At 31.6% G+C, this 16886-nt stretch overlaps 1 protein-coding gene and 1 pseudogene across 1 annotated transcript in view; both read right to left on the bottom strand.

The window, feature by feature from the left end:
• LOC132906916 (glucose dehydrogenase [FAD, quinone]) overlaps window positions 1-6759 on the bottom strand; it is a 33556-nt gene extending 26797 nt beyond the window's left edge. Inside the window, exon 1 of the mRNA XM_060959555.1 lies at window positions 6589-6759. The gene's annotated coding sequence lies outside the window, so the exon portion shown is untranslated. The remainder of the gene's footprint in view (window positions 1-6588) is intronic.
• Window positions 6760-7256: 497 nt separating this feature from the next.
• Window positions 7257-16499, bottom strand: LOC132915402 (uncharacterized; annotated as a pseudogene).
• Window positions 16500-16886: the final 387 nt, after the last annotated feature.

Raw genomic sequence — 16886 nt, forward strand, 5'->3', positions numbered from 1 at the left:
ACTTAGTCAAAATTATAAGCTCCTAAAGATTCATTTTATCCTTACTCTGCGCATACTTTCAAAGTTCGAACTAGAACACCTTATAATACTAAATTTACATAGTATAGGTACTATGCAATTTTGCAATTAGGTAGCTTCGCGAACGTCGTCTTTCGAGTCGTATTTCACTTTATTCGAGGATAAATTTCACCAAATGTGGAGGATACGTTCTGTTTGACCATTTAACAAACGCGAACACTTCGTTCGAAAAAAGTTACAGATTTATTGGAGAGAATACGATGATATATGTTCCCTATCAGTACGTGACTTCGTTAAACTTACTTATTTCCAACTTCTACGAACAATTTAGGTTATTTGAGAAGAAGAATCGTATCGTATCTAGTTAGAAACACTATTCTCTGATCTTCAAGTAAAATTTGATAGCATACTAAGGCTCAATACGGAACATCCGCAAATTTCATGAAATTCGGCATATTAAATAAGAGTTTTCGTTTCTCAAATCTGTCCGCAGAATCCATTTAAAATTCAACTCTAAATATATCACTTCAATGATTTTTATTGTGAATATATGAAATAATGAAAAATAGCATTTTTCACGTCTTTATGTGAAGTCCCTAAATATCTTTCCAGAAAAGAGGACAGGACATATTTGAATAAAAATCGAAATCTTCTAATTACTACGAGTAAAAGAATGATAGTTAGTTTTCTAACTTATAGATATTCAATAGCGAATCGCTTGGATATAGTAATGAGACAAAGAATATTTTTACTCCAAGGTTATACGTCCCGTAAATTTTTCCATGATGAGAACGAACAGCCGAAATGAAGTTTCTCAAGAGTAATTTATCGAAGGATAAAAAGCGTTTCCTTCTAACAATTCTTACAGTGAAATTTATGAATGGCCGATATTAAGTCATTCGCTCGCGATTAATTAAATGATTCCAAGTTGATTTCTCAACGACACTTTCGCTGCGAAATGAACGAATAAAAAGTTCAACCTACAATTTCGTCAGACAGCTTCATTAGCTAACCGGACAGAAATTTTTAATATCTGTAATTATCCAGGTACAACCTTGATCTTTTTACAAAATAACAACATTGAAAAAACTTTGTAAAATTACAGACTAAAAGAGACAGCAATAAAAGCTGGTATACCGAAATTCAAGTTTTCAACCATTCTTAATTGAATTATACAAAAATTTCTTTATAAACAAAATTTATGAAAATTCGAAAATAAAATAAGTTTCTCGTCGTTGTTTGACTAAAGCAAACAATCGGAAATTGACGTTTGCCGCATTTTAAATACATCGCGTGTAATATTTCGTTTGATCTCGTGCTGCGTTTTACCGGTAATTATTGCTCACATATACGACTGTCACGCAATCGAAATCTCTCCGTCCAACTCGTAACTATTCGAGCCTTGTAACGTTTTACACTTCGTCATAACGCCTGGCCGCTCAAATAGCGCGTACGTCAATCAAAATTTATGCAATACCAAGACTATTTCTAGCAGTTCTATCGAGCTTCTATTACTGCTTCCGTAGAATTTTATTGCTTTAACACTACATACTTTTAACGTCTGTCAAAAAGGAGAATCGATCCTTAATGACGTAATGAAAAACGTCAGTCTCACAATGAAATTGCGGGATGTTTACGCACTTGTTGAGAAACAGATATAAAAATGTGAAAAACGAAGAGCATATGCAAAAGTACGCGGAATATTCAAAATAAAGTATTCGTTATGCTATTTAATAAATGAAACAAATCTACAGTTAAATTCCATTTTTCTATTCACTCTTGTGCATAAAATACGAAGTTGCATAAATACGTACGTATATCCGCAATTTATTTCTAATTAATATCAATAAATTTCTAATTATTTGAGGTAGTAATTAGCGCACGATGTAATTGCAAAATCATATGTATGTATTATGAAATTCGGGGGTATTAAATGGTAAATTAAATCAAATGTTTGAGAAATAGAAATTAATTAATGGCATGCAGTATGTCTTGAATTAGTGTGTAATAAGACAACCTTTTGAAACATTACACGTAGATAATGATTGTCAGAAGATGAACACTGATTAACATTTAACGGTTGTTCTGGAATTCTGGAGTACCGCAGACGTTATGAATATTCTCATAATTTGACTCTCGAGTAACAGCTGATGTTAAGTAGTCTCAATAATTCTCAATTAGGTGGAATTTTATATGTAATTATGACATGCAGGATGAAATTTAGAACTTTTATTTTAAGATATCTCAGAATCTTGCTACTCAGAATAATACTTCTTGCACTTACAAACTATAATCTCCGATATAAAATGTAATAAGAATAACATAAGAATAACAATGAAATGTTTTGATGAAATTCTAGAATATATTAAATTTATATATGCGACAAGAGTTGTACGATAAAAACGTCAGAAGAGAAGATTGTGCAACGAGATTTATCCAGGTGTTTCAACCTTAAAATTCGCAGTAATTCATATAAAGTTTTCTTAACAAGCCGCTTTACGTAACGCTGGAGCAACGAGCTGTTAGGGGTAATTTTTAGCATGCCTATTAAACAAGAGTACGTCTTTTACGTTTACTGAGAAAAAGTCTCCATTACTTCCACTTCTCTAATCGTACGTTTCAAGATTTATACTTCACTTTATGCCGCTATGGTCGCCGGATATCGGATGTTCCAATGAATTGTGGAAAATTGTTCGTACAAAAAAAGGTTAGAACTAAGCTCGTTTCACGGAGGATATGACTAGTATGAACGATTGAGATTTTTATCGCTGATGTAATTTATAGGATGAATATGATTTCTCAAGTCTTAGTCGTCATTTTATTTCTCGGATCCATTTCTTCATAATTTTTAACATACAACGTATAAGAATGTTCATTGATTTAATGATTATCATCCTTTTTTCTTCGAGTCTTTGATACGAAATTTATTTTTCTTAATGTAATTTAGTAATCTCCATTTTATATTTTAAACTCGTTTCCAAAGCTGGAAATTATAATTTCAATCTCAGGTTCTTGACCGACGCGAACCCAAATATTCGATTCAAAAATTTTCAATTCAACTAGAATACTCTTTCTGTGCTAAAAGCTCGTTATACGATCAATATTACAGTGTTATATTATCAGATATTTTCATGAATTTTTGAAAACAACATTGAAATATTTTAATATACATTCGACATTGTACTGATAGGAAGCGAAAAAGATACTTATTGTTAACTAACAATGTAAGAAAGTATAACATAGCATAGTATACTATGCTAAGTACTTAGCACGGTTTTTATCACGATAGGTATCTGAGCTGGAGAAGATTAATATTCCAGTAGCGCATAAAGAAGTATGTAAAAGGTTGCGAACAATCTGTAACTGTATTTGCAAAACAATCGTGTCACATAATGTTAGAGCTCGTTGGCTCATGAGAAACTTCTCTCTCTCGGCTCTTTTTTCTTTTCTTGCCACTTAGGACAAAACTAAAATCAAGATCCAGTTAAGAGAAATACCGCGTTCAGAAGTATCATGAACAATAACAAGTTCATACATATTCATGAATAATGATATTCCATAACACGTTTCCAATCCTATCTCAGCGTCGAACTTTGATCAATTATAAAAATCAACCGTTATATTTTTTCTCATCTATAATAAAATATCGTACGTGATTCGTTAATGCGTGCTGTCAAAAAAACGAAAAGAAAAAAGTAAAAAAGCGATCCGTTATTTTTATATATACGGTCAGAGAGAATGTCAGACAAACAGTACGACGAACTTAGTAAGAATATTTCAAGGGAAAGGTAGAATGATTCCATGATTCTTAATGCCAAGGTATATTCGCGACGCAAGTCGATAATACTGTAATGGCATTATTGCGAGATGCACGCACGAAGAAAAACTTATTCTAACTTTTGATTTCGACAGATTATCTGCTATAAGCTTTACACGTGTATATAACTTTCTACAATGTTAGATAAATATAAATATTATCAACACTTTTTTTTATACTCTCGTCGTATGCATATGATTTTAATTCAACGAAGGCAAATTCGAATTTACTTCAGGTTTGAGCTAGAATTTTAGCGTCAATTTTTCAAATTTCCGATTGTTAATAGACAATGCATATTTCATGCAAATTCATGTTTTTATTAAAAAGGAATGGTTCCTAAATAGTGATGTGTTTTACACACTAAGTAGTGTAACGAATACTGTAGTAGAATTCAGTTCAAAATAAAGTTGATATTTCACATTTGAAAGTTGAAATTTTCGTAAACTAGAGAGTCTGTTCATGAAATTCTCCTATTAATTCAATATATCTTTCTCAAAGTATATTTTTCTGTGAATATTTTCTACTAACCTGCGTTTTCAAGGATCAATTGATTCAACAAAAAGAATGAAAAAATAAACCGATACAATCTGTTTTACTTTCTACATAGTATGTCGAAAATACATGCATTATTCATGATGTATTCGTAAATTTAACGTTGCTTCTCTGATTTTAGTTAAAAGATACTACGTGTAATATGAATTTGTCAGTTCAATTATCGGCTTATTTGATAATTTAACGCGTTAAAATCGCGCAAGCTTAACTACTATAGGTTACTCTTCAATTAAAAACTGCTTTTGAACCTGTGCTGCAAAATTAATGAAACCGAACTTAGTTTCTATCGATTCTTGCAAATGTAATTCGGACATATTGTTATATTATTATGCATTTAAAAAATTCCAGATTCTAGTTATAACAGATTAGAAATAGTGGTAATTGGAACGACGAGTTAACTCGTCTTTTCCAGGTTAACAGGTTACTTGTAATGCCTGTCTCGCGTTTGAAAAATTGACAACCAGTGGATCGTGTGTTTTCCCACTCGATTGTGCTTCTTGGAAACAGAAGAAGTGGTGTCTTTTAACGACTCTGTTTACTGTGAGTTAGGTCAGCATTGTACAACGTATGTTGTACACAGAAAATCTTTAGTGTCCAAAATGTCAGATATTTTGTAATACATGAAAACAACACATGAAGATTGTTCAGTGAAAGGAGTAAGATCTACAATTAAAATTATGAAATACTTTCCAAACTTTCAACCTTGAATTTCAACGACGATTGTGGTTACATTATCATGCTTTTATCTTTTTAGAAAGATTGTTAATTTAATTTCTAATTTTCAATGTATATGGCGAATTAAATATCAAGAGATCAAAGAATAGTTGAAAATATCATAATGTCAAAATATCAAAGAATAAAAATCAGGTATCAAAATATATTGAAAGAAAAGATTCTAAATTAGTAGACAATGGAATTCACTCTCAGGATAAGAATAATCTTCGAAAGTTGCTCGTTCGATTTACTCAATTCGGTGTACCTACGTAATTTCGTCTTGATTTTATTCTTCGTTAGAGACAGATATTTCACATAACGTACGTATAATTAGATTCAAACTTCAGATATAGGTATACATTCCTCCTGATTATCTTGTCTTGTCGTTCTTTTCAACGTTACGCAATGCACGCGACTTCGTTTCGCCGGTAGGGCATTGTTTAATGAAAAATGTGAAAGAACGGAACTTGCGATTATAATTAACGTCTTGCGACGTTTTAGGGAAAAAAAGGCTTGTTCGCCTTCTCCCGTCAGACAATCAGCGCAGCCGTCGACTTTTCACCTAATTCTCACTTCGTAAAATTTCATAAATTACTCCTTTAAGATTTTAAATGAAAACTCTACATCATCAGCTATTAAATGATAGAACTGAAACAGTTAAAATCAGTGCAATCTATCAAACTAATACATGTAGAGTATATAACATATAACACTTTACAAATTAACAATTATTTATTATAGATTACATTTATTATAGAAAAAAAATATAACTCGTTCTGACTCAAACAGGATAAATGAATACGTTAGAGAATATTCAAATTAATTGTTTCATTTAATCCAAATTACTTTTGCGGTATAATTCCATAACATGTTAAAACTAACGCTTACTTTGTCGGTGAATGAAGTTTATGTTCAATACGTATTAATAATACATCATTTATTTGTTACTTGTACTTAGTATTAAGGACAATAATTTTAATAAGAACAAGACTATTAAATGTATTTCTCTGTTATAAAAAGTATATTCTTTCATTGTCAAACTTTCCTTCGTTTTAAGCATACGCATTGTTTTTTCTTCATATTCAAGTTACCAACTCGTAACAAAATATCACGAATTACACACTACATATAGTCTTATCAATATCAAATATAGTATGAAAATTGGATAAACTAAAAAATGCGGATTTTCTCATGAAATACATAATTGTCGAGCGTCGATAAAATTAATACATTGCTTGCTTTTTCTTCATATTCAAGTTATCAACTTGTAACAAAATATCACGAATTACACACTACATATAGTCTTATCAATATCAAATATAGTATCAAAATTGGATAAACTAAAAAATGCGTATTTTCTCATGAAATACATAATTGTGGAGCGTCGATAAAATTAATACCAACAAAAATCCCTCTCTTTTATTTTGTCGCTCGATAATAATTGATCTTCCATTCGATATGTTTGAATATAAAATGAAGTTACTCACCTCTGGAAGGTCGTAACCCTTTAATATCCTTTGGAGTCAAGTTTCACTTCGGTTGCGACACCGAGGATCCTCGGCGTGTTTATGCTTACGATACGCGCGGGAGGAACAGGATCGTGGTTCACGGTGCCACGATCAACAGCAGACTAGCCCGATACCATTCTCCATCCAGGTTGTAATATTCGACAACTTCCACCACTTTCTTGCCTTCCCTTCTGCCATGGTACCAGCTTATGGAAATGATCCGAGCGGTCGCTACCATCTCGCCGTTTTCATGGCGCTGAGAATCGGAGAACACGGTACGAATAGCTTTTACAACAATTTGATGAAGCGTAGGAACGTCTAGCTAAGCGACAGTATTTTGTTTTATTACTGACAAAATAATTTATTTATTTCTGATTCGTGAACAAATATAAGATTTTAAATAAATCGTACATTTATTAGGTGGTATGGCAAGTATTTCGGAAGATTCATAGTCTAAAATAATTCAGTCCTGTGTTACAAGAACGACGAAACTGTCGAAGCAGGATTTCAAAGAATTATAAAAATAATTCTTGATTATTATAGAAACTTTATTATAGAAACCTTACATTTTTTTTATCTTTTTAAACGTACTTATCGAATTTCTACAAAGATCGCAACGTTTATTACGTTTCGTCCAATCACACTGCGTCAGTTGAAACGTATATATCCAAAGCTTTAATTAATTGAAATTCCAATTACGCAACGGGTCTAACTTTTAATTGACAATTACGTGTTGGTACGTACAAAATCGCAATTTACTTGGTTCCATTTGGCATTTATGAACAGTTTCAATTTACCGAATCAAAAAACAAAGATTTAACATTGTTATATTATAATTATATAATAATTTACATTTCACACAAATTTATTAAAAATCTTTCGTTCGTTGTGTTTTTATTGGAATGTAATGATAGCGTTTTAAAAGAAAGTAATTGCCGTGTTCGCGGATATGTAAGACGGGAAATTTAATGATAGCATATTAATGACTGAACGGAAATATATATTCTTCAGTTTACGTTTCTTGCTGTACTTTCGTGCTTTATTTGGGTTCGCACTTTCAAGGAGATTAGCCATTCGATGACATTTATTATAATGATATATCATTTAATAGATTTACTGCTGTCATAATTATATTACATTGTATATCATGTTGTATCATTATAATAACTATTAAATACTATTAGATGCGTATGTTTATAGAAATTTATATTTTCACGAATAATACTAAAAAAAAAAAAAAAAACAGAATCTCAAAAAATATTTGTTTTATCCACTAAATATTACAGAGTATATTATACTTTGAATATTTTGTTTACTTTTGTATTCTGTGCGTTTTAATATCCGTGAATTCCCCAAAAATCCACAGTCTGATAATAAAATGTTTATATAAAAGTGTATCTGTGTGTTGCAAAATTTATACAAAATTATTAGCTTGGATAGATCGTTTCGTTCTCTCAGAGATTTCCTATTCGTAATCTTCTATAAATAGGAAATTAAAAAATCACTGTTGATCTTTACAATTTAATTTCTTAAAAACAAATGTTGGGCAATACGTTATACATATAATATCGTCATATTGACTGTGACTTTACTTGGATTTCCCATTACTTTCTACGATATTCGTACGACCATATTCGACGTATGTGTAATCCTGAAGACCAATGTCACCGTTGCTAGCACCGTAACTAGGCAGATTATAAAAGGACCGAATAGTAGGTTCCTCGTTTGCATAAATTAGCTCAGGTGTCCTCGATTCTCTTTCCTGGTAGTGAAATTAAAAAACCGGTTTATCTTGCGTCGAACAATTGGACTACGTTAAATTGTTATATAGTAGAGTACATCTGTCTCTTCGAAATTACCTAGCAGTTTCATCAACGTTTTTCACGGAAAGAAGACAGAATATTTTTAATTAAAATTTGAATACTACTCGAAAATTGTCTAGTTTTGTGTTAGATTATTAGAATATAAATAATAAAGAAAATAAAGAATTTTACGTATTCTTTAGTGATACATTTATCTATTTGTTTACATTTTAAGTATTAGTATTCTAAGCATTATAACATTTTTAGGATTCTAAATGTTAGAGATTCATTAAAATTGTTTTTAAAAAATACAAATCTGTTATGGTTCTAAATTCGATGAAGCTGTTTCTGTTTGATTCGTAGGCAAAATCTGGTCGAATGTTTCTTCTTCTAAGATATGTAAATTATGCACATCATTCACATTATTTAAAACATTTTTCAGAAAAATGTTACTTGATTCAATCCCCGAAGATTTTAATTCATTATAGTATTTGTTAGTTTCATCAACAATAACTTGTTCACTATTTAGGAAAGACGTGTTTAATGAACTTTCATCGAAATTCAATTCTGTTCCTCTATCGAATGTATCATTCTCCTCATTCATCATTTCCATCAGGGTTTGTACGTAAGGTAAAAGGCTCTCTCTGTTCAGTTCAAGGAAAAGATTTAAATCCATTTCTTCGTTGTTTGTATCGTCGATTTGTGGGAATGATAACTGTGATTGGACATCGTTCGACTGATCGGAATAACTTAAAGGTTGAAAGTTATCTGAAATAAATGTTATTTTATTGAATCTGAAAAATCTTTCGACCGAATGTTAATTAACTTCTTACTGCTAATTTCGTAATTCTATAATCAATTTTGTAGTTAATTATCAATGGGCTTAATACGGCAATTGGTAATACAACAAAATGTCAAAATATATTATTAAATAAACATAACTTTAATTTACAATTTTTAACAAACTCGATTGTGAGAATTCAAGTTTATCTCATTTTTAAAAATTCGATTTGCGAATTGAAATAAAAAATCGTAGTTGTTTTTGTAGATACTCGAATAACGCAGTTTAACTTCCAGTTCGCAATAGAAGTAGGAAAATAATAGGCATTATACCCGTAACGAATCTATAAAATTCCATCTCTGCTACAAGCAAGGCCACCTACTATGTATTCATTCTAGCGTAAAGATATTATAATAATTTGTGCAATATTGTGAAAAAACTTTACGATTTGCTGTTGGTGGCAAAATAAATTTCAGCGAACGAATTTATTGTAACGAGGAATATATCGCAAGGGACGAAGGGAACATACCTAATTTATTAAAGAACGTCTTAACACCTGATTCGATCATATCTGTAAAATTTCCATAGTCATCACTAGGGAAAGAAAATTGATTTGTATTCTCTTCAACATTTTTATTCCTAAATGTATCCTCGTTATTTTGACTATGAATTATCGAACTCCATTCCAAGTCTCCATCCTGTTTCTCATTTCGTGGAGCTTTAGGTAAATTCTAAAAAGATGAAGCTTGTTAGTGAAATTTATTCCAACTAAAAAAGAATGGGAAATAATATAGCGTTGAAATTGTAGAAATTACTAAATTTACAATTTGCAGGAAATATTTTGAAGCGGAAAAAAATTAAACGGAAGAAATTATTTAATCATTTGTATCTTTTTTAATTGTCTACTCGTAGGTATCACGAGTATAAAGCAATTTTCTCTCGAGAAAAACTTTCTGTTAGTTCTACCAAAGCTTTAGAAAACTTACTTCTTCGCGATATTCTTCGATAGGTTTTTCATCAAAAGTCTGTGACACATTTTCAATCGGGGAGAACTGCATAGAGTTAAGAAACTTAAGAAACTTCTCCAACAAATCAACAGGGATGTCATCAAAGTGTTGCGTCTTAGCCATCAACCTTTTGTCTCCCGAAAGACCAATAGAATCTTCAATAGAGTGCGTTTCTTCTTTAAGTGAAGTCTTTTCAAAATTTTTGTGCAGTCCAGTCCACAAAGACGATAACTCGTCTCTGGTTAATGATAAATTCATTTGCTTCTCTGGAACATTCTTCAAAAACAGCTCTGATATTAGTAAAAACAATTATGTAGAAATATTTTAAAATTAATTTATAATTAAAATACTTATTGCTTTTTCTTCTTTCAATAAATAAATTCAATTGATTTAATTTAATTAATTTTTCATTTAAATGTAATTGTTTTATTCGTGAAATTAAATTTATATTTATAATATAATATAAAAAATATACATAAATAAAAAGAGATTAAAAATAATATGCACACAGAATATCTAATTAATTAAATGAAAATTAATTTTCATTTTTTTCCAGTATCGGTTTATATATTCAGAAGAATTCATGTTAGCATATTGTATATATAAAAATAAGATAAAAATAAAGCAAAAGTTCATACGAATAATTTGATAAAAATGGAACTCACGAAAGAGGAAAAATTGTCCCATACATCAGATACTTTTCCATTTTCTGAAACCGTTCCGTGATAATGTCGTGTACTGGGATTATAATCGATGATCGGAGAATTGGTTAATTGCTTCATATTTTTCACAGGAACCACAAGATACTGTTGATCGTAAGCATTTTCGATTTTCTGTGGCCGCGACGATAAAAATTGATTTCCCACGTAAGAGGGATATTTCAAAAGATAATTGAAAAATGGCGAAGAGCTAGATTCCCTTACATTATTCAGCAGAGCAGCTTCTAAAGCTGCGTACGGCGGTAACAGGATTCTGCTTGGTATAAGAATCTTCTCTAAAATATGCGTCAAATTTCTTTCTCTCAGAAAAGACTCAATTTCTTCTATCCCTTTTTTATCGTCATATGGCGATATATTCTGAAATCATTAATTTCATAAATTATAATTAGCTTTTCGTTATTCACGATTTCACTGTGGATTTTTATGCAAAAATTTTATGAAAAATTTCCAGATGTACAAAATGACATAAAATATATCAGATATGCAAAACATAGCATCCTTTACAATATTTATAATAGATTTCTTTTTCATTGTAATCTACGTATGTGCAATCTATCATGCAATGATATAATCAGCACAGACTGTGATGACATAAATTGACCCGAATGTGAGTACACCCAATGGTGTATCACTATGACATTATTTAGCTTATGTCGCTAAATCTCCATCGTAGATGTAAAAAGTGATGTCTCTTTAATCTTTCGCATTCTTCTATGGTGTCCAATAATTTTGTGTCCAGGTTGTTGGTAATTGTTCGGCTGTTGTTGATATAACCTGCTGTGCCTGACGATTTCTTTCTTTACAGTGAGTATACCGGTTTTTTATTTGTCGGTTCGTTCGGAATGTACCATTTCGCATAGAAAATGTATGTCAGTATTTATATTTAATAAAATAATTTTCTATCCAAGTTGCAATTTTTTAATTATATTCCTAGAAAGTTATATTCCTATGAATTTGCATAAATATCCACAGTCCAGTTACGATAAATCTGACGATTAACTGGAATTCATATTACGGAACCGACGAGACAGAAGAGAAGATTTTCATTGCTATCTTTTTCTTCGTTTAACTAGCTACGACATAATAAATCGCCACTTAAAGAGTAAGTTTGCTTAATTTTGCTATTCGACTCTTTTTCACCCTCCATTTTACTCGATAATTCCCTCTCACTTTTATTACGAACATTTATCTCACCTTCCATATACATACATATTGCATCGCAGAAATCACATTTACCCCAAATGAACTTACGTCACACAATTTAAATAATCAGTCTGCGCAATAAACGCAAGTTGCATACTTGCGGCCTTGCAAAGTATGAATAACGGTAAAAGATTTGCCCATTTCGCCACACTTCCGATCAAAATTCCATCGTGTGCTTACCATCGTACCGCGAACTGGGTATAGATTTTCTGTCAATGTAGTAGGTCGTTCTTGTCCCGGAAGTATTGGTCCCATGCCATCCAGATTGCCGTGTGATGCTTGGAGCCATTTTCGCAACTCTTCGCCACGCGACGACAGAATTTCCTCTAGCCAGTCACCGTACGCACCAGAACCGAGTATTTCCTTGATAGATTGAAGCCAATCTTGAAATTGCTGGAAATAGCGGATGCTGGAATGCTTTTATCGGGAACCGTGAAGGGCTTGAGAAACAAGTTTGGTTGAATTCCGTGGAAAGATCTTAGCAGCTTCGATGCTTACGTCCAAATAAATAAAGATATTTAACTCTTTATATTCTACTGATTTTTTATTATTATTATTATCTCTCAAAGTGAAAAATGTTTAACTTTGACAAGCGTTCATTTTTACTGTAAATATCGCGAGTGAAAATCAAATTTATAATGAGATTTGTATATTATTTAAACAAGTTTTAATTTTTTACTTCATTTGATTTTGAACGTTACCTTGAAATCTTCCTGTTCTTCGACATTTTTTCTCCGTAGTTCCATCGCGTCCAATTCAGTTTTCGATTTTAGATGATTTAACCATAAGACAGGGATTCTATATCTCGCATTCGGTATTCAAATAATTGACTTTAGTTTGTTTATAGAAAGGTTTAAATATAATTTGTATAATCTAATAATTATTTAAAATATGATATTCACCCTCTTCTTTCAACTCCATTTTCTTGATCCGAGTTTGTTAGTATCTGAAGAAATATTAGTCATTTCTGTTATCGAACGATAAAGATCACAACAGAAATCAATAAATTACAACAGAAGTTTTGAGTTTTATTTAAAGTTCACGCGAAGTCGAAATTTGTACATTTCACTCATAGAATTGAGGAACGTCAATGAAAATTATGTAATTACGAGAGGAAAGATGATTATATAAATCACATTCATAGTATTAGAAACAAGATTTTTAATTTCTAATTGATAATCATTTGTTAAGTGGAAAAACGAGTCGCCTCGTCATTTAGGTTGCTCCTATCTTGTATGTAACAAATTATTTATCGTTTCGTTTCTGTTAAAAATAAATGACCAAGATAAATTTTCACATTTTCATGGAATGAAATTAAGTAAATTCTATATTAAGTCTGAAATTAAGTAAAGTCTATATTAAGTGTGAATTCAGTCACTACAGAAGAACCTGATTAAAACGCGATTCAATTAATATTTAATAATTTAGTTAAACCCAAGTTAATATTTCCATAAAATGTAGAAACGCGATTCCATTTGGCAGTATATAAAAATAATTTTATTCTATTTAGGAAGAAATGTACCTCGCTATCATTTCGAGGGACTTCGTCCTCGTTCTTCAGAGATCTTCTTGAGAAAGATGAAGCAGAATCATTCGCTGCTGTTACATGTACCTCATGGCAAGTTCTTTTAATATTACAGTCGTCTGTCTCGCAAGATCCTACAATTTCTGCGGAACAGGTTTGCCTTTGTGGGCATATCCATCCACGACAACGTTCATTTGCCATTTCATTCTCTGGAAAATTACGAAGGAAAACAAGAGATCCTTACAAATTTCTTTCACATGATATACAAAATTCCGCGAACCCTACCTCTTGTCATTATGCAATCCGGTGTGTGTTTACAAAGTGGTATCGAACAGTTACCCTCTGGTCTTCGTAAGAAACATTCGTATTCGGATAAACAACCGAGATTTCGACACTTTACGAATAAATGCTGCACTTCTACGAAAACAATCATTTGCATCGTATTAAAAAGGATAATAGATTTACATTTGTCAAAATTTTCACTACGAATGAAAAATCATATAACTCTTATTTTATTACTATTATTGAAAGTATATATATATATGTATATATTATATGTATATATATATATATATATATATGTATATTATATATATATATATTATATATATATATATATGTATATTATATATATATATATTTATATATATATATATATATATAATATATTACGACTATTTATGACAGAAAAATTAAAATGTACTAAATATATAAAAATCTTGGTCTGTGTGACTTATCATCATCACAGTGACTTATAGACAAGAACCTTTGTTCCTTATGCAGCTTTTTATTAATTTACAAGGTGGATTCGCACAAAACGATTCCCGGAGAATGCAGTGGTTTCCTTGAGGACATTTGAACCCGGCGCAGGAAGCGGGGCCTTCGTAGTATTCTTTTTGGGTTACGCATCTTGCTATCTGTTGCTCGCACTCTGAATAAAACGTAATTCATTATCTACTAATTCACAGTAAAGAATTTTTAATGAAGCAACGAAAATATCGATAGTCTTTCTTTTGCTTTTTAAATTGAAAAAAAGAAATTATTGTAATGCTCACTTTCGTCCCAGTGACAACGACGAACTTTCAACATGCACACGTAACCATTGGAGCAGTGTACAGTATCGCAGGTGGAGGGTCCTCTTAGAGATTCTTAAAGGACACACGTGTAATATCGATAATTATATAAGGAGGAATATAGCACATTTTTAATTAAAAAAAAGGAGTAGAAAATGCTTAAAATTGTGAAATGAGAACATTTCTAAATAAATTTTGAAATAGGATATTCTCAAACAAATTATATTTTAAAACAAATCTACCAGTGATCCCAAGCAAATAACGTTTTAAATAAAATCTACTACTAGATATTGCGCACGTAGTTTCAGCTAGAAGAAATCGAGACGAAGATAACTCGCAGACAAATCTTTCCTTTTGGAAGCGTGAATCGTCTCACTGAGAATGAAAATTCGACGAAATAGTTCGCTTTTCAGAACGGTCCGCAATATACATGTTCATACGTTCGACCAAAAAAGATGCGCACCAGACAGGAATTTCATTTCTCCTTTGTGTCTGTAAAATTTACTGTATCTCTGTTCAAAGCAATAGTTTAACGCAAGATGTTGGATTTTCGACTTAAACAACTGTTCGAGAGAATAGAAAATTGCATCGATGCGATTATTTACGTTCTTTGTATGCTTTATCTCGCCATGTAATTCAATTTGGACAAGTACCATCTAGGCACTTACCTGTTCGAGATTTCGCGCAGTATAGCATACTGGGACATGGAGGGTCTTTACATCGAAATTTTCGATGTACACAGACATCATCCCCACCGCAATGTAAATACGCGCATCCTCTGAGACTGGTATCATCTACAGTTACTGTAATCAAGCACAGAATGGATTACTTTCTGAAGAATATACACGTTTCCAGAGATAACGTACGCAAGAACTCTGTAACTTTAATATTTTTTTAACATTCTATGCAGTAGCAATTTCATTTTACGTTACTATGAGATACCTGGTTAACAAAAATAGTATTCTTTATAGAATTCATAATACTTGTACTATTTAATTTAGCTTCGGCGAACTATGCTATTATCGTATCGCGTTTTTTTACGTTGCATATTAAAGGTCTTCTTATAACGAACCTGCAAAAATATAAATTTCGTCCGCGATTTTGTATGGGAAAGTATGAAAATTGCCCCCGGTTGGAGGATTAAGTAGAGCAGTGTTAGATTCTAAATATGATATTGTATAAGTTGGTGGATAAGAGATTTTGAACAAGTAGATGCTTATAAAAATGATAAAATTGACAGACGCGGCTAACCAGGGGATGTAAGTTAATAATACGTAAGCTTAATAAAATCACATCATCATATTTTTGCGATGAAAGACGTTCTAAACTTGTTTGTTTTTGTCACTATTATTAGTATATGAGATTTAATGAATTATTTTGATTCAAAATACACCTACCTTCGCCCTTAAAACCATGAAGATAAACCTCTGAGGTCAATAGCAACAGAGGAAATAGTGTAAAGTACATAAACACGACACATTTCATTTCCATAGCAATAGGAACATGATAGCGAACGTTGTTCGATAGTAACTGCACCTGAAGTAAAGTAAAGCAGCTGACGCAATTGATATGGAAAAATCGTGTTTCGATATAAGCTGAGTAACTGGAGACCGTACGGAACAATCGGTCAGGAATGTACTCATTCGATATACGTGGACATAATAGCGAGCGATTATCTATCTACAAAATACTCAGGCGTTTTACAATTGTTTAAGTAAAGATTTAAAAAAATTTCATAAAATATTTAGGTGCTTTAAAATATATATACTATATACGTCATTTTTATGGCAAGTTTAGCAGGGTATAACTATCCTTCAGGTCTAATTCTGTTAATCTGCGATATTAGAATTTTCTGAAATCTTAAAATATCAATATTGCAAGAGAATTTCAAAAGAAGCAATATTAATTTTTCCTGAAGGTGTTGAGAACGCGAACCTCCAGATCTCAAGGACGTGGGAAGATTCTTAGGGTAACAGAACGAGCAAGGAAGCTCTCTACCTTCAGGACATTCTAAGTTATAATCTGTCGAACCACCGAAAAGAGCTAAGGAGCAGAACTTTCATTGGTCGTGAAATTTCGCTCAAGGCACTCGAAGATTGTGAGATCTCAACTTCCTCAGTTCTAAGACCTACTGCTCTGGAGTTATAGTCGCGACACCTTTCGACTC

This window comes from Bombus pascuorum, chromosome 1, assembly GCF_905332965.1.
Source record: "Bombus pascuorum chromosome 1, iyBomPasc1.1, whole genome shotgun sequence".
In the NCBI taxonomy this organism is placed as follows: Eukaryota; Metazoa; Arthropoda; class Insecta; order Hymenoptera; family Apidae; genus Bombus; species Bombus pascuorum.